This window comes from Oryctolagus cuniculus, chromosome 13 (genome assembly GCF_051225735.1).
Source record: "Oryctolagus cuniculus isolate XC-2025 breed Fujian yellow rabbit chromosome 13, ASM5122573v1, whole genome shotgun sequence".
Classification (NCBI taxonomy): Eukaryota; Metazoa; Chordata; class Mammalia; order Lagomorpha; family Leporidae; genus Oryctolagus; species Oryctolagus cuniculus.
Window position 1 is genome coordinate 103794751 of NC_142879.1, and position 25395 is coordinate 103820145.

A 25395-nucleotide genomic window follows, 5' to 3' on the forward strand; every position below is an offset into this window, starting at 1 on the left:
CCTTGGGCCTTGTGTTTATCTTCTTTGATTTTTTCCATCTGAAGATAGTGGCAGGGTCAGAGAATAAATGTGGTCCTGGCCAGTAAGCCATGTGGTGGCCAAGACAGGCAGAGGCAGAGATGGATGGCTTCAGGGGAAGTAAGAGTTGGACACGTCGACAGGTGATGGGTAACACACCATCAGAGTCCCGGAGGAAAGAGAGAGGCACCTCGTGGGTGTGACACGGGGCCCAGCTTACTGCAGGGCCCTGTGATGGGCTTAATGCTCTGCTGTCGCCATCTCGAAACTCTGAACCATTGGCAAAAGGGGAGCGCAGTATTTTCATTTTGTGAAACCCAGTGGGTTCCACAGATTATGTAGTCTGCCCTGCAGTAGTGAACACTGGGGAAGCAGGAAGCAGAGATGCCTGTTGTCTCTGGTTCTTCGTACGTTTTCTGAGTGTGGCTAGAATTGGAGTTATTTTTCAGGAAGTGATTTACAGACAGTGAAAAATGGTGGAAAACGTGAAAGCGATTGTGTGTGTTCATGTGTGCAGTACTTCATCAAAGTGTTGGAGGGAGAAGAGCTTACTAAATCTTCTGATAAAAAATCAGAGATGATCAGACTTCCAATAGAGACTTTGGCTAGTCAGTCCAAATGCAATGTACGTAATTTGAAATGTAAAAATTTTTGAAACCACAAGATTGTAGTCCAACATTACATACAAGTACCATGTTCATGCAGCCCACTAGTGTTCTTTCTCCACAAATGCCTGATGCTTTTGTATTGAGTGTAGAACTTTGTTATTTGGTAATTTTTATCTCAAAAGTGGTAGCTCTTTCTTGCCTGTAAGTACTCATAAACTTGATTTTCAGAAGATTCAGGAAATTCAAGTTCAGAAATCCAAAGGCCCAAACATTGTGTTTTTTCTACGGCATTCCGTCAGTTTCTAGATCTTACTTGATCATATAGGTTGCACGATCACCTATTTAAAATCGAGTGGATTCCTTGGATCACACCTGCACTCTTTTTCCAGGTCTCTTCCTGGCTCAAGTTCAGCTTATTTTGTTTACAGCACAACCGCACTGAAGCAGAAGTCTCTCATATTTCTTCCCATGAGAGTTACCAGTTATTTTAATAAACAATGGGATAACACTGTGTATTAATATACGGGGAGGGAATTGCCAAAGTTCATGACGATCCTTGCAGATTTGAGTAAGCCGGTACATATTTTCTGAAAACTCGTAATTCCAGAACCTGTTGGGCAAAGCGACTGAGCAGAGTTGTCGAAACAGACGAAAAGGACAAACACAGATGAAGAGTGAGCTGGGGCAGCCAGGCTGGCAAGCAGACTCGTCCCAGATCCCTCACAGAGGCGTTTCAGTGGGCACTGCTTCAGGGAGCAGTGTATATTGTTTGCTCCTCAAGTAAGGCAAAACCCCCAATTCTGTATCTCAATGGAGGATTCAGGGATTTTAGAGGCCGTGACACTACATTGTTCTCATTTCTCTGCCTGTAAATAACTCGTTACAGAATCCCTGACCAAGGGGACTGATGTGCTGCTGCTGCTGCTACAGATTAAACCCCCGTTTGCGACGCCAGCATCCCCTGTTAGAGTGCTAGTTTGAATTCCAACCGTGCCACTTTCAATCCAGCTTCCTACTAATGCACCTGGGCCACCTGCTGCTGCTTTCCTAAGTGCCAGCTATGTGGGATACAGGGTGGAGTTTCAGGCTTCTGGCTTCTGCCTAGTGCAGATCTGGCTTTGAGGCCATCTGGGCAGTGAACCAGTGATGGAAGGCCTTCCTCTCTCTCTCTCCTTCTCCCTATCACTCTGCCTTTCAAACAAATTAGATCCTGATATCCTTCTCCTATGTAGCTTTGTATTGGACACTTTGTGGCGTTTCCACTGAAGCCTTTGCCCTCTGATCTCCTGTGTGTGAGATGGAGGACTGAGTTGTCATCTGTGGATGGTGACTTCACATCTTTTTCAAGATTTTTGCTAATCTTTATTTTCTAATTTTTCTCAAATGAAATACTATACTGTTTTTTTAATTTGGAATGAAAATAAAATGACATATTATTGAACTTATGTAAATTATAAATTTCATTTATGAAATTCTGATAAATAGAGCTATTATCGCTGGCTTAATACTTTAACATACTTCATCAGTTTTATAAATACTTTGAGGGGTTTGTTCAAAATATAAAGTGAAATTTTGATTTGTGATACTTGTTGCTTTTTGTCTTCTAAAGGGTGATCAAGAAACACTGATACTGATTTCATTTTGTAATCCTTTATAGGTGCTCTTAGCAACAAATGGTAATTTCATTGTGAACAGTAACAAAGAAGTTATTCAGAATTTCCCCAGCATTTTGAGAGTGACCCAGGTTAATCCCCAGAAATTTAAAAGGACTTCAGAACATGGGATATACATTGTGAATTGTGGCTGGAATTATTTGTAATCTTAGATGTACATGTTAATGCCTTCGCAGCCTCTTGCTCCTTATCCCTACTGGTATAATAATGAGAGAGATATTTGAAATTATCTCCTCAATTACAGTTCATGCCCTGTGCAGAGGTGCAGCTATCTGAGAAGAGATTTTTTTGCTTCAGATTTTAAATATGAAGTACTCTAGACTATTAACACGTGGTTACAAAGACTGTCTTGACTAACCTTTTCTTGTGTGTGTGCTTGATTGGTTGTAATTTAATAGTTTGTGTTTTTGGGAAGGAAGGAAGATAGTTTTTTCTAAGTATATTTACAAATGGGCTCTTAATCTTTTTCTTTTTGTGTGCATTGTACACATCCAAGCCAAAATTTATGTAACTAATGTTAAGCATTTTCATATTGTGTTTTACCGTAATAATACAAAGTGAAATAAAATATTAAATCCTTTGTTACTCTCATGACGATATGGTGTGTGTATTTTTCAGTTTCATCATAAGCTTACGTTGATCTCTGTCAGTGGGCTTGCACCAGATTGATTAAAAATAGAAGACAGAGGCCGGCGCCGCGGCTCACTAGGCTAATCCTCCGCCTAGCGGCGCCGGCACACCGGGTTCTAGTCCCGGTCGGGGCGCCAGATTCTGTCCCGGTTGCCCCTCTTCCAGGCCAGCTCTCTGCTGTGGCCAGGGAGTGCAGTGGAGGATGGCCCAGGTGCTTGGGCCCTGCACCCCATGGGAGACCAGGAGAAGCACCTGGCTCCTGGCTCCTGCCATCGGATCAGCGCAGTGCGCCGGCCGCAGCGCGCTGGCCGCGGTGGCCATTGGAGGGTGAACCAATGGCAAAGGAAGACCTTTCTCTCTGTCTCTCTCTCACTGTCCACTCTGCCTGTCAAAAAAAAAAAAAAAATAGAAGACAGAAATTTAAAATGCTGAATTTGAGTCCTGAATTCTTGAGTCATTTTTTTCTGTAAGAAAGTGAAACAAATTTAAAAATATGCGGTCTCACTAAAGCGATAAAAGCATCTTATAGTCTAGGACATGTTATAATTCATTTTAGAGCATTAGAGACAAAAACAGTGTATGGGAAGAATTAACTCAGTTGCATGTTTTATAGTTTATCCAAGAACTCAACAATATGGGCACATATTTACCTAATGAAACGCTTCTATCAAACAAGCATTTTGTTGATACCCTAGCAGCCCCCAGATTCGTATCTGTGGCTTCGCTCTGTTTAATGAAATGAGTCTCAATGCAAACACATGAGCTTTTAGAATATTTACAAAACCATTATTGTCCAGCTCTACAGCTGCCGCCCTGGCCTGGCTCTCGTCTTTTCATACCTGGTTTCAGACATTAGCTTCAGTCCGTGCCTCAGACTCGCGATGCAAAATCAAATGCATTTAGTTGTGAATTGTTTGTTCAGTATACATTTGGTGACCTACCACGTCCCAACCATTTATTTAAGAGTGTTTGTGTGTTGTCCATTCCCAAGTTAGGAGTTAGAGTTCCCAGTTTGTTACAAAATCCAAACTAAACTCAGCCTTGGGTTTAGGACTTCCCAGAGCTCACTCTGAGCAGCCTCCTCGTGACGGGATGGCTGTTCTGCTCAGCATGGCGTGGCTCCGCTTCTGCGGCCTTCTGGGACACATGGTCTCTCCTCTTCCAGGACATATTCCCCCTTCTCCTTTAAAACTTTTTAGAAATGCGGCTAAAACTACCTCATGATGTTTGTGGTTTAAGTTGGCTTAGTCATCTGATCTGGGTCATTCTTTTATTATGGATTCTGAAAGCCAGGAAATTGAGTATTCTAATTAATCAATGCCTTTCCACATATTTATTACATATTATTCTTAAGGGCACAGGGCACTCTTTATTCAGTAAAATTTGTATCATAAGAAAATGTACTGCAATGTGTTAAGTACGTCTTTGATGATACGGATTATAGGGCGGAGCGCCCCTTTTCTGCCAAGAGCCATTTGGATATTTGTAACATCATCCTCAGGCCATACAGAATCATCAGCTTACACATTAGCTTGCTGTAGGTTTATTGAATGTTGAGTCCCGCCTCAGATGGCCTTCGCAGAGCCAGATCAAGTGATCTTGCAAGTCTTCTATGGGCCTTGAGCCCGACATTCCCCACCTCTGCACTGTAGAAGGTGTATTACATGGAAAGTTAGATGGGTAGGTGCACTTGTTAACAGAAATCTCTATTTTTTTCTATTTCATATTTGCTGGTGTTTTCTTCATTTTAAGCTATTTTAAAAATTCCATGTATTTCATATTTTTAACTAGTTTCTCTAGTACCCTTCCCAAACACTTAATATGGTGCAATGCACATAATGGGTTTTCGTGTAAAGTGCTTGATGTGTTTTCAGTCAAAAGGATATTTAGTAAGCATCGATGATGAGCCAGGCATTTGGATTTTAGGATTACAGCCATGAGAAGACAGTCCGTGTTCTCGGCATGCTTACAGGGTGGTGAAAGGGGTCGGCGTACAGACAGCCCTGACACAGTTGCAGCTCTCTCAGTCGTGTGGTGTACCTGTCTGCGTGGCAGCTATCAAGTGAACGTTCCCAGAAGACGCAGTGTCAGCACCAACAAGGGAATTAAGACACTGTGGTCCTTGATAATCTCCAGTCTTCTAAAGTATGCCACCCGGAGCTGACAATCACAGCGTGCGCTTGCTGTGACGCACAGCTGTCACGCACATCGGCCCCCAGCCTTCCCGGACAGCCTTCCCGGACAGAAGTCCCAGAGCCGCCTCTGAGAGAAAGGGCTGGCTAAGCGGAGGCACAGGTATCACACAGCAGAGACGGGGCCAGAGTATTTCTGTCGTTGGGAACAAGAACAAAGGCCCAGTAGTTGAAAACAAGCTGAGCTGGGGGGAGCGGTTATCAAAAGCCAGAACGTAGGTTGGTTGGCAAGGGGTGGATTGGGGACCTAGGCAAGGTCCTAGACAATTTGCAGACGCAGGCAAGAGCCAGATCTTGAAGGATTTTAAATCAAATTTTGAAACCTTTGTTTTCCTAGCAGTCGAATTCTTACAAATCTAAAATTTCACATAGTCGCTCGAGGTAAGGAGAAAGGTAAAAGCAGACATGTTTTGGTTTCAGTGTTGAGGGTTTGTTTCGTTGTGCCTGATAGTGGGTCGGCAGAGTGGACTGGGTGGCAATAGTTGCCTCCACACTGCACTGAGGTGAGTGATTCTGTTCTCCAGTGACACTGTGATACCGGGGGAGGCTCAGTGGTGACAATAGTTCTCACCATCTGTGGTCGGACAGTGTCCTAGGCCTTTACTTTTTTCATTCAACGAAAATGTGTGTATTCCTAGTGCTGATGATTTTTCTCTGAGCAGAGCACACATTAGCCCTGACGTCACGGAGCTGCCAGTGCGATGGAGGAGAATCAGTCACAGTAACTGCAGGTTCTGCACTGAATGCCGTGCAGAGAGGGGTTTGACCTGAGCGATCTGGAAAGCCGTGGCCTTTAAGTAGCGATTTAAGCTGGGCTCTGAGGGTGAGTAGGTGGCAGACTGAGACAGTTGCCCCAGGCAGCGGGTACGGCCTTTCTGGATGCTCTGATGGTGAGCTGTGTGGCAGAGGAGAAAGCTGGGGGGAAGGCAGAGGCCACATCATGGAAAGTCGAGTTATCCTTGGAGGGAAGAATATAGGATGATTTGTCTTGTCTTATTCTGGTGTTTCCAGTTGAAATATTCTTCTGTTCCATCTGCACAAGGCTGATGCTGGTCAGCAGTACAATTATCAAGTCAGAAATTTCAGTTTAATGTTCAGGTCTGGGAAAAATGAAACTGTTAGATCTTTTCTCTCCCTTTAAATTTTTAAAAATATTTCTTTATTTATTTGAAAGACAGAGTTAAAGAGAGGCAGAGACAGAGAGAGGTCTTCCATCCACTGGTTCACTCCCCAACACCCAGAACTGGGCTGATCTGAAACCAGGAGCCAGGAGCTTCTTCTGGATCCCTTTTGCAGGTGCAGGGCCCCAAGGACTTGGGCCATCTTCCACTGCTTTCCCAGGCCATAGCAGAGAGCTGGATTGGAAGTGGAGCAGCCGGGACTAGAACCAGTGCCCAGATGGGATGCCAGCACTGCAAGCAGCAGCTTTACCTGCTAAGCCATAGCACCAGCCCCCTCCCTTTAAATTTAAAAGAAAAGTATAGAACAGTAATGAACTTCGCATTTCTCTTTTATATCATAAATTTTCAACAATATCTTAATCCAAAAAAGCAAAAATTAAACAAATACAGTCTCAGAATTTAAGATCATATAACAAGCTAAATCGTATCCATCTTGATTAAGAAACTAATACTAAAGAGTACATATCCCATAATTTCTTTATCCAGTCTACCGTTGATGGGCATTTAGGTTGGTTCCAGGTCTTAGCTATTGTGAATTGAGCTGCAATAAACATTAGGGTGCAGATCACTTTTTTGTTTGCCAATTTAAATTCCTTTGGGTAAATTCCAAGGAGTGGGATGGCTGGGTCGAACGGTAGGGTTATCTTCAGGTTTCTGAGGAGTCTCCAGACTGACTTCCATAGTGGCTTGACCAGTTTGCATTCCCACCAACAGTGGGTTAGTGTCCCTTTTTCCCCACATCCTCGCCAGCATCTGTTGTTGGTAGATTTCTGCATGTGAGCCATTCTAACAGGGGTGAGGTGAAACTCATTGTGGTTTTGATTTGCATTTCCCTGATTGCTAGTGATCTTGAACATTTTTTCATGTGCCTGTTGGCCATTTGGATTTCCTCTTTTGAAAAATGTCTATTGAGGTCCTTGGCCCATCTCTTAAGTGGGTTGTTGGTTTTGTTTTTGTGGAGTTTCTTGATCTCTTTGTAGATTCTGGTTATTAACCCTTTATCTGTTGCATAGTTTGCAAATATTTTTTCCCATTCTGTCGGTTGTCTCTTCACTCCCCTGACTGTTTCTTTTGCAGTACAGAAACTTCTCAATTTGATGCAATCCCAATAGTTGATTTTGGCTTTGACTGCTGTGCCTCCCGGGTCTTTTCCAGAAATTCTTTGCCTGTGCCAATATCTTGAAGGGTTTCTCCAATGTTCTCTAATAACTTGATGGTGTCAGGTCGTAGATTTAGGTCTTTAATCCATGTTGAGTGGATTTTTGTGTAAGGTGTAAGGTAGGGGTCTTGCTTCATGCTTCTGCACGTGGAAATCCAATTTTCCCAGCACCATTTATTGAATAGACTGTCCTTGCTCCAGGAATTAGTTTTAGATCCTTGATCAAATATAAGTTGGCTGTAGATGTTTGGGTTGATTTCTGGTGTTTCAATTCTGTTCCATTGGTCTATCCATCTGTTTCTGTACCAGTACCATGCTGTTTTGATTACAACTGCCCTGTAGTATGTCCTGAAATCTGGTATTGTGATGCCTCCGGCTTTGTTTTTGTTGTACAAGATTGCTTTAGCTAATCGAGGTCTCTTGTGCCTCCATATGAATTTCAGCACCATTTTTTCCAGTGCCCCAACCAGGACTAGAACCTGGGGTGCTGGCGCCGCAGGCAGAGGATTAGCCTAGTGAGCCATGGCGCCGGCGCACACTGGATTTTTTTTTTTTTTTTTTTTTTTTTGGACAGGCAGAGTGGATAGTGAGAGAGAGAGACAGAGAGAAAGGTCTTCCTTTTGTCGTTGGTTCACCCTCCAATGGCCACCACGACTGGCGCACTGCAGCCGGCGCACTGCACTGATCCGAAGGCAGGAGCCAGGTGCTTCTCCTGGACTCCCATGGTGTGCAGGGCCCAAGCACTTGGGCCATCCTCCACTGCCTTCCTAGGCCACAGCAGAGAGCTGGCCTGGCAGAGGGGTAACCAGGAAAGAATCAGGCGCCCCAACCGGGACTAGAACTCAGTGTGCCGGCACCGCAAGGTGGAGGATTAGCCTATTGAGCCGCGGCGCCGGCCGTACATTGGATTTTAAGTCTCCAAAACTGTGAGCCCTTTATAAAGTATCCAGCATTGGTGTTCTGTTGTAGCAACCCAAAATGGGCTAAGACAGGGCCTCACGGTTCATGTACGACACTCCAGAAACTGAGGCCGGAAGAGACAGGCTGGTTCTGCGCACCACGATTTACCAGGCATGGGACCTGCTTTGCTCAGACTTGGTTAGCCACACCACAAGCCACCTGATGGCAGATCCCACACCTGCCTTACTCCTCCGTCCTATAGCCTCAGCTTTCCGCCAGCATCTGGCACGTGGTAAGCACATGTTGCATTAATGAACAAGCGACCTGCTTTCCTACTGGGAAAAGTAGGCAGTTCACAATAGCTAAACTACGAGAAGGAAGAGCAGAAATCCTCTGTGATTACTTGAAAATATAGATTTTACTCACAGTTAAGGTAGGACTAATGTGAGATGCTTCAACAGAGGCAGTGATGCGGAAGTATCTACTGAGTGTCTACTACGAGAAGAAGCTGGAGTAAGACACCTGTAGGAGTCTCCTAACTTGTGTCTGTATCCATGCAGTTGTTTTCTTAGCCAGTCAGCACACAGCCACCTTTTCAGAAGACAAGTGGGGCGAGGCTCGGCATGGTGGTGCCCTCTCCTCCTCCTCAGGTCCCTGAGCTTCCAACAGCACCCTGCTGGGACACAACATCTGGAGAGTCCCAACCTCTGGGTCTGTAGGAGCCGCTGGGAGCACAGAGGGCCCAGGAAGAATTTGCCATCTTCCGTGGAAAACAAGTAGAGGCTGCTAATGATGATGACATTGTGTTTTGGATCTGAATTTGCTGCACCTTTCTTCACAGTATGACAGCAACTGCTTAAGAAATAAGGTGTTTTAGGTCATCCACTAACAGACAACAAAGAGTACCTCAGGAGGTGCAATCTCTTTGAAAAATGGATCAAACTCTTGAACTCCTAGCATACTAGATGAGTTTATAAATAAACTTATGAATACTTAAGCCTCTTCTCTGATACAGGGGATGTGAGAACTGTGCATGTGTTAGGCTTATTTGGATAATATTTCTTCAGTATTAGTTTCTTTTTTTTAAATTTTTTTTTAACTTTTATTTAATGAATATAAATTTCCAAAGTACGACTTATGGATTACAATGGCTTCCCCCCCATAACGTCCCTCCCACCCGCAACCCTCCCCTTTCCCACTCCCTCTCCCCTTCCATTCACATCAAGATTCATTTTCGATTATCTTAATATAAAGAAGATCAGCTTAGTATACATTAAGTAAGGATTTCAACAGTTTGCTCCCACACAGAAACATAAAGTGAAAAATAATAGATGATTTTTTTAAATGATGATGAAATCAGATCAGACCTATTGTCATGTTTAATCCCAGTGAGAGTCAAGTTGGGAATTGATAATTCCTTTTTTTTTTTTTTTTTTTTTTACAGAAGATCAGTTTAGTATGCATTAAGTAAAGATTTCAACAGTTTGCACCACCATAGAAACACAAAGTGAAATATATTGTTTGAGTACTCGTTATAGCATTAAATCTCAATGCACAGCACATTAAGGACAGAGATCCTACATGAGGAGTAAGTGCACAGTGACTCCTGTTGTTGACTTTACCAATTGACACTCCTGTCTATGGCATCAGTAATCTCCCTATGCTCCAGTCATGAGTTTCCAAGGCTGTGGAAGCCCTCTGAGTTCTCTGACTCTTATCTTGCTTAGACAAGGTCATAGTCAAAGTGGAGGTTCTCTCCTCCCTTCAGAGAAAGGTACCTGCTTCTTTGATGACCTGTTCTTTCCACTGGGATCTCACTCACAGAGATTTTTTTGCCAGAGTGTCTTGGCTTTCCATGCCTGAAATACTCTCATGGGCTTTTCAGCCAGATCCGAATGCCTTTAGGGCTGATTCTGAGGCCAGAGTGCTATTTAGGACATCTGCCATTCTATGAGTCTGCTGAGTATCTCACTTCCCATGTTGGATCACTCTCCCCTTTATTTATTCTATCGGTTAGTGTTAGCAGGTACTAGATTTGTTCATGTGCTCCCTTTGACTCTTAGTCCTTTCATTATGATCAATTGTGAACTGAAATTGATCACTTGGAATAGTGAGATGGCATTGGTACATGCCACCTTGATGGGATTGAATTGGAATCCCCTGGTATGTTTCTAACTCTACCATTTGGGGCAAGTCAGCTTGAGCATGTCCCAAATTATACATCTCTTCCCTCTCTTATTCCCACTCTTATGTTTAACAGGGATCACATTTCAGTTAACTTTCAACACTTAAGAATAACTGTGTATTAATTACAGAATTAAACCAGTCTGCTAAATCACAGATTGACCAGATAATGAGTAAGATGAGAGTAACTTATAATGCTGCTGCTTGCGAAGTTTTGACTCATTTGGGGGAAGCCCAAGGAGCTACTGTTCTCAAGTGGTGGAGAGGATGCTGAGAATGGTTGGGATACTCACAGAACCCAGAGAAGCAGGCAGCTGTGCCAGCTGGCTCCAGGGGACACGGCGTGAATAGGCTGGAGGAGTACTTTCCTGTTACGCTGTGGTGCCTTTAGAGTATGGGTGTGGTTGTGACTTTTATCTAGAGTGGTCAGCCATGCGTGGTTTGGGACAACTCTGTGGTATTAATCCGCAAGCAGACACTTTCCTGTCATTTAAGTGTAGCATTTGTGCCTGAACTCAACCTTCTGCCTTCTGGCTAAATTAAATATCTTGTATATGGCTTAAGGCCTCAGTCTTCTGGTAGAATTTGCCCAGAGGGAGAAATTCCCTTTCCTCTTTCTGAAATGACCTCCGTCTCTTTTCACTTGATTGGCTATCAGTTAAAACCCAGCTTAGGAAAATAAGCTTAGATACCACCTCCCAGCTAAAGCTTTTCCATTTCTAGAAACCTGCCCACAGTGTCCATCCTTGAGAAAGTTAATCCTGTTCCTTCTTTGTTCTTCTCTACCTGTGATCTATCAGTTGTACCTATTATAATGTGCTACAATTTACTTACTTACACGTCTGTCCTGCTGGTGACATCTTAGGGATAGAAGCCGATTTATTAATTTTCTTAACTGTACATAAATGTTTGAATAATTGAAATACTCATTGTACTAACCCAGATGGAGTATTTCCACCACCAGCTTCAAGCATCTTATTCCTTTAGACACAGATATTGACCCTGATTAAACCTAGGTTTATTTTGGGCTATACTGGCCCTTCTCTCTCGAGTTAGTTTGGTCATTCCAACCAGAGTTCTCTGTTCTTTGTCCTCCACTGACCATCATGTTTTCAAGTCATAAGACCAGTCTTAGAAACAGATGTTTCATCTGGGACAAACCCCTTTTGTTGTGAAGCCAGTAATTCACTCCAAGAAAAGATGGGAAAAGCAGAGTGCTTGGAATATGGTGCAGCCATAGCACAGGCTCACAGGCTCTAAATCACGTTGGAGTACAGTTCTGAAGCCATGAAAGGGAAGAGTTGGAACTGTCATCACAGCAGTGTTACCTTCGGCTGTAGACCAGAGAAGAGGTTCAGGAATCCTCATATTCCGAAATGTACACTAGATGGTAAATGTTGGAAAGCATTAGACTTTCAAACCATGAAGGAGAATAATTTTATCTTTATACTTAGCAGAGCTAAGAGAGGGGTAGCATCTGCAGATTATCATCTCTTCTGAAGATCCATGTAAGTTTTTACTTGAAAAGCAGCATTAAAGGTCATTTGCCGTAGCATCAGTAGATGTTTGGGCCTTGGAAGGACATAGCTTGTAGATCACAAATATACTTTTTGTTAAGGAAATCAATCCTGTAAAATATTGATGACCACAGCACAGCAGTATGATATTAAACAGATTTAATATGGACAGCAATGCATACATTTTAGAAACTATTTTATAGCTCTTTTTCTAGAATATGGGTAGAAATTTGGTTTCCTGGTTTTCCTTATGACCAACTCTTTTCTTTAGTGCTCACTCTATCCTAAGATATCATAACCACAATTAAGTAAAAGTTTTCCTTTAAAGATATATCTTTTGTGGTTGAAAACCAGAGTCCTGTAAGTGATTGATTGTTATTGTGTAATAAATAGTATTTTTAGGAAATAATTGTATAACCAAGTGAAGGAAATATGTAGAGTCTGGGACTGCATATTATTTAAAAGACCGTGGAACATATTACTATTATGTATGTTTTCCCAGCTTCTTTTATATTCTCATGGTTGTCTTAAAGGCTGTAGGTACTCTCTTAAAAGGTGTTACTATATACCATAAACTCAGGAGGATCCGTCTTTAAGCAACTAAGTAGTCACAAGTCTTAATTTTCTCTTTGCAAAATGTGGTGTTTTATCCCTTCAGTTACCTATAAGTAAGCATCTTTGTAGGAGGAAATGGGAAAAATTGGCAAAGTAGGAAGTTTACTCATCCAGAAAATGTTAAGGATCTTTAGTTTGATATCTTTATTGGAAACTTTAAAATACTTGATTAAAAGCAAATGTGTGACTACTTGGTATCAGTTGTTCTTCGAGCAAGTCTTTGCTTTCAGTTAGTCTTAAACTTCTTGAGGATTTTAGGAGTCCGTTATATGCATTTCAACAGATAATCTTTAAAGCTGCCAGAATGATAGAGACCGCCCTAGAATAATGAGGACACTTGAGACTTTTCCTAAAGATTCTATAATGATCAGTTTTTATGAAGTACACTTCTTACAAAGCCAAGTCTTTAATTTTGTTTTTGTTGTTATTGGTGTGGTTTTAAGAAAGTTTCTGGTTGAATATTTCAGCTTATTTTTTTGGATCCTTGCTTACTAGGTGGAACGCTATCCTCTTGCATAATTTAACTTTGTTCTGCCATTCCATTACAATTTATTTTTTCTTTTCCCTCATGCGTTTACATAAATTCACATTGAAGAAATGCATTTAGATTATCAGCCCCATGGAATCATTAATAACCAATGGCATCATCAGTCAAACTATAAATTTTCTGTGTAGGCTACCAACTTCATCTTGAATGTGTTTAGCATTGTTTCAGCTACATCAGCATATTGATTATTATGTTCTACTAAGTCGTGAGTAATGCCTGAAGTCTCAGCACTGTGAGTGAAATGTACTGGGGAAGGTTTTTGTGAGCTGTTATGTTTAACAATGCTGAAATTTCACTGAACCTAAAAGGTTCTGTTAGCCTTCTTTCTGTCGAGCACTTGAGCAGTACACACTTCCACCACACACATGAGAATTTGAATCCCTTATGTGCAAGAATATTTACTACCTTCTTTGTTTCATTTCAGAGTGACCTTATTTAAAAATGTATGAGGCTATTTATAATCGACTGTGTGGCAGTGATTAAAGAGGTGTGAATAATAGGTTATTGGAACCTGACAGCTCCTGGTTTGCTAAACTCGTGTTAGAACATTTCTGCTGCTCAGATCCCCTTATTTTCTAAGGTGGGAATTTCTCTCTGGTCTGTTACAGTGGATTTTCTCTTTAAAGTGGTTTACCAAATCTCAGTATTTTCTTGATTTATTTCACATGCTAAATCATCAATCCAATGAATCAACATTTTCTGCTTAATAATAATAACCTTAGTACAGATGTTCAAGCAAACAGTCCATATAGACAGAATGTTGGTCTGTACGCGGAGCGCTGGCCTTCTCGAGGACGTTTTCCTACCAGATAAGTGCAGTCAAGTCAAGTTTGCCTTCACTCGATGAATAAAAACCCCTGGAGAAAATTTGGAAGCATTTGGTGGATTACGGTTCAGGAGCAGTGTTCGTACTCCTGAAGAAATTTGAGACAGAACAATAGCCACAGAAGAAGAGATATGTAGTTGGTATGTCATCAAGCCTCTAATGATTTTCAATTAAAGAAGAAAAAACATGGATTGGAATTGATCAAATTTGGATTAGCTAATAGTTAACAATATTTTAAAATTTTGAGTAAACCATTACTTAATGACTTTTTACTGTGCATTCTCATGATTCAGAACACTATTTGTTAATGCTCAGGTGTGCTCAGGATTTACTAAAATGCATTTTAATAGCACAACTCGCTTTTCCCTTACCATCTCAGAGGTCACGTTTCTAAAAAGAACGTGGTTGGCCAAACTGCAGCAAAGCAAGCCGAACCGGCGCCTGTTGCGGCATAGCGGGTTAAGCGGCCACTTGTCTCAGAGGGCCGTTTGGACTCCCAGCTGCCCTGCTTCCCTCCCAGCTCCACCCTTGCGCTGGAGGAGGCAAGAGAAGATGGCCCGAGTACGTGGGAGATCAGGATGGTGTTCCTGGCCCCCGCAGATGATGGCCAGAGTACATGGGCTCCTGGAACTCACGTGGGAGATATGAAGGAGTTCCTGGCTGCAGGCTGTGGCCTGGGCCAGACCTGACTGTTGCGGCCACTTTGGGGAGTGAACCAGCAGATGGGAGATGCTCATTCATTTGTTCATTCTCTCTCCTCTCTCTCTCTCTCTGCCTTTCAAATAAATAAATACATCTTTTTAAAAAGAAAAAAGTCAAGCCTAAGGTAAAACAAAAGTGGGGAAATAACACTAAAAATTGCTATATATAAATTCCACAAGAAATCTAAGAAACTCATTTAAGAAAGCAATTCAAATAAACCAGTGTCTCACCATGGCAAACTACAAACTTCCTCCTCTGAGTGCCTGGTCACTTGTCCCATTGTCCTCATAGGTTTTCTGTAGCATCAGAGTTTCCCACAAATTTTGAAGTATATAAATTGGCATCTATTTTTAAACTGAATTGAAATGTAGTTTATTTTAAAAGATTTATTTATTTATTTGAAAGAGTTGCACAGAGAGAGGAGAGGCAGAAAGAGAGAGAGAGGTCTTCCATCCAATGGTTCACTCCCCAATTGGCTGCAACGGCTGGAGCTAGACCCATCAGGAGCCAGGAGCTTCTTCTGGGTCTCCCACACGGGTGCAGGAGCCCAAGGACTTGGGCCATCTTCTACTGCTTTCCCAGGCCATAGCAGAGAGCTGGATTGGAAGAGGAGCAGCCAGGACTAGAACCAGTGCCCACGTGAGATGCTGACACTGCTGGCGGCATCTTTACCTGGTATGCCACCGTACCAGCCCCAAAACATACTATTGTAGTTGATTTTTTCCCTTGTTTTGTTTTTACAAGTCTGAAATATTATCATTTTGATGATATTTAGGGGCATTTTGTTCTAGACCTGAGCTTCTGTCTATATATTGAGAAGTTAAGAGTGCAAATATTTACCAAAGGATGGAGTAATTGTTTCAAGGTGTCAAAGAAAATTGTATATGTATACATAAAAATAGCCCAAAGGTTTTGCAAAAATTGAAGTTGATGACACACAAAGTACCTAGTACAAGAACCTGTTATACCGTAGCAGAGAACTCCAGAGACCTCCTTATAAGGCTTTCTCTGAAACATTCTGTGTGACATTCAGCAGTTTGCTTCCCTTCCCTACGCTTCATATGCCTTTTCCTTAGAATGATGGTACCACCCACTCTCCCAGAGTCCCAGTCTTGTTCTGAGGATGTAGTGGTTAAAGTGCTTTGTAACTTGTACATTGCCATGGAGTTGTAAGTCTTGGTGTGTTGTATTTACCTCTGACCGCAAGATGTGTCCAAGAGAAAACGGCTCCACCCCCACTCTCAGCCCGCCCCGTGACCCAGGCTGGCAGCTGCTCTTAGTTCAGGGATACTGGGAAAACAGGACAGTCTGGGAACTCCCTTCGAGTATTTATTCCCTGCCTTTGCGTTCTGTGTGGTCTTCTGAGACCCTTCCCTTTCGGATAGAGTTCTATGTGTGTACCTTCACTTGGTCTTTAGGTTGTAACTGGCACGTTTTGATTATGGAGTCAGCCTAACTCTGTAGCCCACGAGTGTTACAGAGCGCTCTTGTGTTGTCTGGGTTTTCCAGCTGGGGACATCCTGTGATCTGACCGTCCCAGTGCACAGGCTGATCCCACCCGTATCCTGTTTGTGAGTAGTTGGAGAGACGCCAGAGTGTATAGCAAGTCTACAACAGAAAGCTCTGGTTGTAGTGCACCTTCTGCCTAGACAGACGCCTCACGTAGCTGAGAGTCTTGGAGAACATCTCCTACGCTAGATCCCTAGTTCTGTCTCCAGTGATGCTTTGGGTAGCGCTTCCCGTTGAGCCGAGTGAGGGTCGCGTCTGAAGCACACACACAGAGCTGCCATGTTTCTGCGTGACTGACGCAGTGAGTTTTGAGTTATGAACCTCTTGCTGTGAATGAAGAAGATCTTTCTGGGAAAAGGAAGTCTGTCTAAGTTGTCTTCCTGCCTCGCTTGTTCAGACTGGGAGAGGATCATTTGCATCCTTGTAGTAACTGTACTGCTTGAATTCTCTGGATAGGGCATCCAAATGTGTGGTCTAAAATTGGTGCATATAGGTGCGTGCATTCTGAAGTCTCGTGGATGCCTGTGACAGCACTGCAGTCGCGACAGCCCAGTGGTTAGGTGGACAAGCGCTGGAATTAATATCCTGTGTATAAATGTCAGATCTGCCATTTCCTATGGAATTCCGCCAGGCCTGGTGGAAACAAAGCCTCTCTTCTGTCTCATTGCTGTATTCTCACCCGTAGTTTGTGCGTTAATAAAGACATTTTTGTTCTAATTAACTAGAAGCCAGTTTGTGGAAGGGAAGGGAGTCGGGAGATGAATGGATTTTACTGGCTCCTGTAACTGAAACGTACAGGAGATAAGTGACCTCAGGTGCTCAAACTGTGTCACCAGTGCTCAGTCTCATTCCCAGTCCCTAGCTTTGTCCCTCTTCCTCTGCCTCTTTCTCTCTTCCTCCTCCCCCATTTGAAATATAAAGGACTTGAACTGTTTGCTTTGAAAGTCCTTGATTCTTTTGAAAATACTTACAGACAGAATTCTTACTTGAGGATTCTCCTAATATTCTGACATTTTGTTTGTGATGTGCCTTCTGTGTGATTGCGTATGATTTTGAAATCTAAATATTATAATTTTCTTAAGTTTTAAACGATATTGAAAATAGTACCGTCTTTAAAACTGTATCCTAGGAGATTGCGAGTCTGAAGCCAGGGTGGGAGGTTCGTGTGTCCTATGTGAAGTGTGTGTTGTGGGGCAGGAGTTTGGGTGTGCAGGAATTCCTCCGTGTGTTAAGAAGTTTGCATAAATTATCTCAGTCCTTCAGACAAGCTGATGAGTAGTTGGTATCTTGTTCAGTGTGTTCAGGAAGGGAACAGCCAACCACTGAGTCCCTGGCCCACAGTCTGAGCCCAGCCTGGCTGCAAAGCCGCTATTAGACTTTAGATTATACCGTTACAGATTTAGTTAAGAAATGGCTGCCTTCTGCAAACCAGCGCCCCCCTAAAATAGGCCTCGGGTGACTGTTACTTACAGGCCTGACTGGAACTTACTAAAAATTCTCTTTTTCAGTTTAAATTGTTTAGTTATATAACTTTTTCCCAACTATCCCACTTTTGGCATGTCAAAAAATTAACCAATTTGAACTGTAAAATTTGATTTTACTTTCCAAAGAATTTCTGCCATTGCAAATGTATTGTAAAATTTCTACCTCTAGCTTTAAAATAATGTTACTTGGTAAATAAATTGCTATAAGTGCATTTTCATAATGCATATAAGAAATAAAGAAGTTTTTGAAAATTTATTAGCTGTTATGTAGACCAAAATCCTTTCTAAGTCGCAGAAGCATTGTATAGAATGAACTTAATATAGCCAGACAAAACTGAAGACAGAGGCTATAAGAGATAGCATGAAAGCTTACAGTTTACAAAAATTGCTTCATTTAACTGTCAGTTTTATTTATCTGCACAGTTTTTTGCATGGACAGAGGTGATTCTAAATCAGTGCTGCTTATTGCTGTAGAAATAGTATATTAGTTCTAAAACTCACTCTGAAAATCATGTTTAACTTCTCACTCTCAAAATGAAAATTTCAGAAGAGAAATGTTCTTGATTTTCCAAAGGAATCTGTAGGGATAAATGCAGAAGTTGATGTGCAGGCTTACATTGGAAGAGAGCTTGAGTATATATACAGCAACTGCCCTCTCACCTTGTTTCAGGTACATATCTTGGGTGTCCACCAGAAAAATGTACTTGGCCAGAAGCCTACATATCTCTCTGTTACTCTCCTTCCTGTAATGTGGTGTTGCCTGTCAGGGAACATTGCCTAAGCTAACCCGGAATAAAAATCAGCACTCCTCACACTATGGATCTGTAACCATCATATGAGGAATAATAGGGGGCAGATAGATCATCATAGGCCAACCCTAGCATTTGGGCATCCAAGAATACTGGCAGTGATCCTGGTATCTAAAAATCAGAAGTGTATTAAAACATTTTTTTAAATTTTAGTTTTAATAAGCTTTCTAAAGCTTACTTTACTGTAAGTAGGACCAGAGGATTGTCAAATGAAAGCTATAGGTACTTCGAGACTGGCGCTGTGGCACAGTAGGCTAGGCCCCCACCTGCATCGCAGGTATCCCTTGTGGGTGCTGGTTCTAGTCCTGGCTTCTCCTCTTCCAATCCAGCTCTCTGCTTGTGGCCTGGGAAAGCAGTAGAAGATGGCCCAAGTGCTTGGGCCCCTGCACCTGCATGGGAGACCCCGAAGAGGCTTCTGGTTCCTGGCTTTGGCTCTGCTTCGGCCATTGAGGCCATTTGGGGAGTGAACCAGCAGACAGAAAATCCCAGTCTCTCACGCTCGCTCTCGCTCTCGCTCTCGCTCTCTCACTCTTGCTGGCTCTCCCTGCCTTGGAAGGAAATGACAAAATAAACATTTAAAAGAAAAATGATGGTTCTAAAATGTGGGTTATATTTATCAATATTTATTCAAAATTAAAACAGAAAACATTTAAATATTCATTGATTTTTTAACAGTAGTCACTACATGTTAACACAATAATATTTTATGAGAAAACTTTTTCAAAAAAATTAGGGATTGGGGCCAGCGCTGTGGTGCAGCGGGTTAACGCCCTAGCCTGAAGCGCCGGCATCCCATATGGGCACCAGTTCTAGCCCCAGCTGCTCCACTTCCAATCCAGCTCTCTGCTATGGCCTGGGAAAGCAGTACAAGATGGCCCAAGTCCTTGGGCCCCTGCACCCACGTGGGAGACCTGGAAGAAGCTCCTGGCTCCTGGCTTCGGATCGGCGCAGCTCTGGCCATGTGGCCAATTGGGGAGTGAACCATTGGATGGAAAACCTCTCTCTTTCTGCCTCTCCTCTCTCTGTGTAACTCTTTCAAATAAATAAATAAATCTTTTTAAAAAATTAGGGAATAATTTTTTTTTTCAAGTCTTTTAATGTCTTAGGTAATAGAAGGCAGGCATTGTACCTTCTGCATTCTGTCTGTTGCAATACAGTGGTCTACCCATCCTTGGGGGGAGGGTGCATTCCAGGACTCAAAGGGGAAGCCTGAAATCACAGATCAAACCCTTGACATACTGTTTTTTCCCTGTTTGTTCTTATTGTAGATCTTAGCAATATCAGTATCTGATTTTTTTCTGCCCTTATCTACTAAAATACTGGCACCTTTTCATAAAGGAATCACTTTACACCTTTTCTTTTTGCCATATCCAAATTGCCGGCATCATTATTTTTCCATGGGGCCATTATTAAGTAAAATAAAATAAGGTTACTTGAACCCAAGTACTGTGATACCAAAATAGTTGCTCCAGTAACCCAACTGGCTCCTGGACAGATAGTGTAGTGTAGGTGCTGGACAGCCCAAGGTGGGCAGCCCTCGTTGGCATACGATTTCATCTCTCAGAATGTTGTGCTGTTTAAAACTTATGGAATACTTATTTCTAGAATTTTCCATTTAATATTTTTGGACCCATATTGACTATGGGTTACTGAAACTTATGGAAAGCAAAATGACAGATAAGAAGGGACTAATGTATATTGCCTTTGGTTGAAGTATGTATATTAAAATCTGGCCTACATAGGTATGTAGTTGGAATTAGCCTTTTCAGGTCATTGAGAATATTGTTTGATTACTACATTAGAGTTCATCAAGTAGCAGTTTCTCAAAGTTTAGTTGCAATGTGGAATGTGGAACTGTGTCAATAATTGTTGTAGGTTGTCACAGTGTGTTCAGTGCCCTGTTCTCTTGAACTTAGAGTGGAATTTCTACCCACTCATAACTTTGTCCCATCACACCACCGTCATTTGGAATGTATTGAGTAACTGAATTATACCTATCTTCCAAATATTGACATATTTCATTTTGCTATTTCAAAACAATCAGCAAGCACCAGTGTCTTTAGAAGGGTCTGAAGTTGGGGTGCTGCGGATCTCACGGTGGCTGTTAGCATGTTTTCAAAAAATTCTTCTTTACATATCAAAGCTCAAATGTTACTCTGGGAAACAAATTTGGGCTAGTTGTTTTCCTTGAAGTGAGAGGTTTACATAGTTTATTTTTGAGCAAATGTCTGCCAAGTCTGTGTAACCATTGTTGGTTGGATGGTTGTTCCTTCCATTTAAATTGATGAGCCATGAAGAAAGCGGCTAGCGCAGCTGGCGGCTCTAACAGTTGCAGCAGTGTTTCCCACCAGATGACTTCGATATCTAGCAGAAGTATCCTGTGGGCACATCCTATTTTCTTACATACAGTATCAAAAGGATATATACTGATGTACCACGATGTAATCAAGTAATTTTGCTAGTTCATCAAGGGCAAATGGCACAGAGAGATACAAGGATATATTTTACTGCCACTGTCTTGATTCATATTAAGGCATCTACAGTTTTAGCCATAATTGCCTTTGTGTCATTAGTGTACATTGAGTGGAAAACAGAATTAATGCCTTAGTATTATTATAAAAATGTTTTTGACCTTGCTAGTGTAGACCATACAAAGAAAAGAAATTGTTCTTGGTTAGAATAAGTTAGAGAAGGCCCTGTGATAGAGATCAGTATAATGTGCGTGTTGTGCCTTGTTTCTTCTTCTTTGCCCACATTTTCCTGTGGAAAGTAGGAAAGCAGCACATTAAAAAGCATTATTCATGTTACTTCTAAAGTCATTCATTGGGGCCGGGGCCTGGCTCACTTGGTTAATCCTCCACCTGTGGCAGCAGCATCCCATATGGGTGCCGGGTTCTAATCCCAGTTGTTCCTCTTCCAGTCTAGCTCTCTGCTGTGGCCCGGGAGGGCAGTGGCGGATGGCCCAGGTGCTTGGGCCCCTGCACCCGTATGGGAGAACAAGAAGAAGCACCTGGCTCCTGGCTTCGGATCGGCACAGCGCCAGCCATGGCGGCCATTTGGGGAGTGAACCAACAGAAGGAAGACCTTTATCTCTGTCTCTCTTTCTCACTGTCTATAACTCCACCTGTCAAATAAATAAATAAATAAACTTCTGTTAAAAAAAATAGTCATTCATTGAATCAGTAAATATCTGCTGAGTACCTACTTTGTATAAGTTATTTTTATTGTTAAGAAATGAAAATAAATAGCATTTAGAATGACGATCAGGCTGGTAAGAGCCTCTGCTCTCCCCACAGTACAGCACTTGCTGTGTGCTGGGCACTCTGTTCATACCTTCATGTCATGGGAACCTCAGGAGGGAGTAGGTTTCATAGAAGATCCACTGGAGTTTGTGCTGGACTCACACTTTTCGTGTAACTAAGACGAATCACTTCTTTGGGTTTAGTTTTCTCAAGGGTAAAATAAGGGACCGAGACTTCATAAACTTTCCAGGTTTAAAATTATTCATCTAAAATACATCTTACTGCGTGTCCTTAATACTGCACAGTTTATTAGAAAGCCAAAAAACAGTTACCAAATCATTTACATGAACTTTTTGAAACCTTGTGTCCCTTTCACTTCAAATTAATTGATGAAGTACATTTTTCTTTACTGAGTTACCAGAATGTTCCTAACTGACCAGAGAGCTGATGACAGACGTGAGCACCATGCTGGGTTGGGCACTCTTGCAGACAGCCATGAAAATGATGTGCACAAAGGGTAGGAAAAGTGAAGGAGAGCAATACAAAGCCATCATGCTTTAGGTTCGTTAATTGAAATATCTCACGTGTCTTTGTTAGGCCCTTGCAACGTGTGTAATTTAGACTACTGGCATAAACAGGGCGATGTCCTAATCTCGAGGTCCCCTGAAGGTGTTACGTTGCCTGTCAGAGGAGAATTAAAGTCACAGAAGGAACTAAGGTTACTAATCGGATGACTTTAAAATGGGGGGGGGGGGGTGGCGGGAATCCAATAAAACCGTCCTTAAAAGGGAAGCCAGGGTTCTTTGGAAGAAGGGTCAGTGTTGGAGTGACATAACAAAGTCTAAAGGAGGTGTTGATAGCTGTGAGGGGGCCACCGGCCAAGCGATGCAGGCAGCCTGCAGGTGTTGGAGAAGGCAAGAGAAAGATCCCCTGGAGCTTCCAGAACAGCTGTGCTGCCAGCCCAGGGTTAGCCCAGTGAAACTCCAGGAATCAAGTGGTTACTGTAAGCCTCTTATGAGGTTAGTCAGCTTGTTCCAGCAGCAATAGAAAACAAATCAAGAGAGAAGACTAACACAGAGAGAGAGAAACGTAGAAGTCAGCTACACAAGATCGTTACAGACTGGGGGGGATGCCTTGAAGCATATGAACAAGGTGACATGAGAGTGAGGTGGTCATGGAAGCAGACTGAGACTGTGACACTGGGGCAGAGGCACGGGGGAAGAGAAACCATGGAAGAGTTGGAAGCAATATTCTGGGTAGTAGGAAATAAAGATACAAGAGCTTAGAGTGGAGAATCGCTTGTGATTTGCAAAGATCAGAAAGGTCCTTCAGTGAGAGTGTGCAAGAGTAGTGGGGAAGATGAGGGCCCAAACATGCAGGCCATAACAGAACAGTGAAAAACCAGTGAGGGGCCAGCATAGTGGGTAAAGCCACCCCACCCTCCCCCAAGGCGCTGGCATCTCACATGCGTCCCAGCTGCTCCATGTCCAATCCAGCCCCCTGCTAATGCACTTGGGAAAGCAGCGGAAGATGGCCCAAGGGCTTGGTCCCCTGCATGCTTGTGGGAGAACTGGAAGAAGCTCCTGGCTCCTGGATTCAGATTGGCCCAGCTCCAGCCATTTGCAGCCATTTGGGGAGTGAACCAGTGGATGGAGTCTCTCTCTCTCTGTAGCTCTGCCTTTCAAATAAATATTTAAAAACAAAAACCACTGAAAGATTTCATAAAGGAAAGTGATTTTTTTTATGTTTTTGAAAGATCTCACCAGCCACTGTGGTAGAGAGGGACAAGAGGACCAATGTTGTGGGTATTGTAGTAGTTTGAAGGATAGTAGTGGCTTTGGAGATGGAGAGATGGATTGGACATGAATTCTGGAAGATGAGTAGGAATTTGGCCCTGGAGAAGAGAGAAAAAGGCAGAAGGGGAGGCATGAAAGTGCAGAGCTGTCTGGGGAGTGGAGCGTTCTGGGCCCACAGAGCAGGAGGGAAGGATGCGGGGAGAGAGTGGGAGCCGTCGTGTCTACCTCTGGAGAGCCTTATTCACCAAGCGTAGGAGTTTGGAATTTATGGTGTGTACAGTGGAGAGTCACGAGAAACCAAGGGAAGGAACAGTCTCCAAGCTGAAGCTTTGTGGGTGTCCATTTGCATGTGCCCTGCATTCTCACTCTGAGGCAAAGAAGACCAATCAGTGTATTTTGCTCTATAGATTGTGAGAAGTTCAGGAAGGTTTCATTACATGCTTGTCAATGAAGTGTTTGATAATTCATTGGGAGCCTTGCTTTTTGTTGCTGTTTTGTTTGTTGATGGGGATGTCTTTTCATTGTTGGGTTCTACCAGTCTGCTTGTCTTGGAGAAGCAGGGTAGTAGCCCAGGGCAGAGGGTGGTCTCCATAGCCACAGGGCCTAGGTTGGAGGCCTGACTCCAGTAGCAACTGGTCTACCTTTGCAAGGTGTGTAACCTCTAAGTCTCAGCTTCCTTGCTTGTAAGATGAGGATAATAATTCCTGTGTTAAGGATGAGCTGATTCAGTGCACAGAAAGCATGACAACTTAATGAGCACTTTGTGGGTCAGGGTTGGAGCAAGGTGCAAAACATGAGCTGCATTGACTGGCTCAGCTCTTCTTTTTAACAGTTGTGTTAATTTGCTAGGCCATGATTCCCTTACTTTTAAATTAAATACGCTCTTCTCCATGTATTTCCATTTATGGTATTACATTTGCTGTGTATGTGTGTGCGTTTCCAAGGATGTCCACTTCCTTCACCCCTGAGTCCTTCTGCGCTCTGAGATAAAATTTATAAGAAAAGGTGTGGTTGCTTCACATGATCTTCTGGTTGGCTGGATACTTATTTTCTGAAATAGACTGTGTGCAAAGATGTTTGCACTCCCCCTGCTTCTCAGGTACATAAGGTAAAACATTAGGAGTTCTTCAGTGTTACAATTTAAATTTATTTAACTTGCCAATCGCGTATTTCAAGCAAAAAAAAAAATTCAGAATTTTATTTCTGTGGCATATTAGCAGAGGATAAAAGAGAGGTTAGAAGTAGTCCGGGACTCCGTTAGGATTTACTTTCTTTATCACTCTGAACTCATCTACCATCAGACTCTGCCATAATGCATAGAACTCACATTTTATAAGAACTGAATTAGAGAGTGTAGCTCTTCCATGTCTTCCTTTTCCTACGTCCCAGAAAGCGTTAAGTCAAGGAACTGCATTACTCACTCTAACTGGACAACTCACAAGCTTGTAACATGTTGTAATGTTTAGAAGGTCTCAGTAAAACTAAACTCTGGTTGCCTATAAATTGTTTTTAATGCTTCCTTAAGAAATCAATTCCAGATCAGAATTCCGCAGTGTGACCCTGACAGTTGTGTGCTGTGTGTCCTGTACTGGAGTCCAGGAGCTGGAGAAACTTCCTTTACCAGGAAGATGGAGTGTGGTCCCGAAGCCTTCTGCGGTGGGGCTGCTCGTGGGGCCTGTGCACTGTGTCATTCCCCTGGAGCTCAGGGAAAATGCGTCCTCAAACAGCATCGCCAAGTCCATGGCTTCTGACTCCCCACTTCTGTGGTACTCCTTCCCCTGACCAACATGTGCTGTCTTGTGA

General features: G+C 42.7%; 1 protein-coding gene across 19 annotated transcripts in view; it reads left to right on the forward strand.

Moving 5' to 3' along the window:
- The window catches only part of ZEB1 (zinc finger E-box binding homeobox 1), a 182242-nt gene that overhangs the window by 84373 nt on the left and 72474 nt on the right, over positions 1-25395 (forward strand). The window contains exon 1 of one of the 19 annotated variants that reach the window (XM_089311879.1): positions 16389-16562. The exons of the other annotated variants lie outside the window; for them this stretch is intronic. The gene's annotated coding sequence lies outside the window, so the exon portion shown is untranslated. Of the gene's footprint in view, positions 1-16388; positions 16563-25395 lie in introns of those variants that run through there. 19 annotated transcript variants of the gene reach the window in all.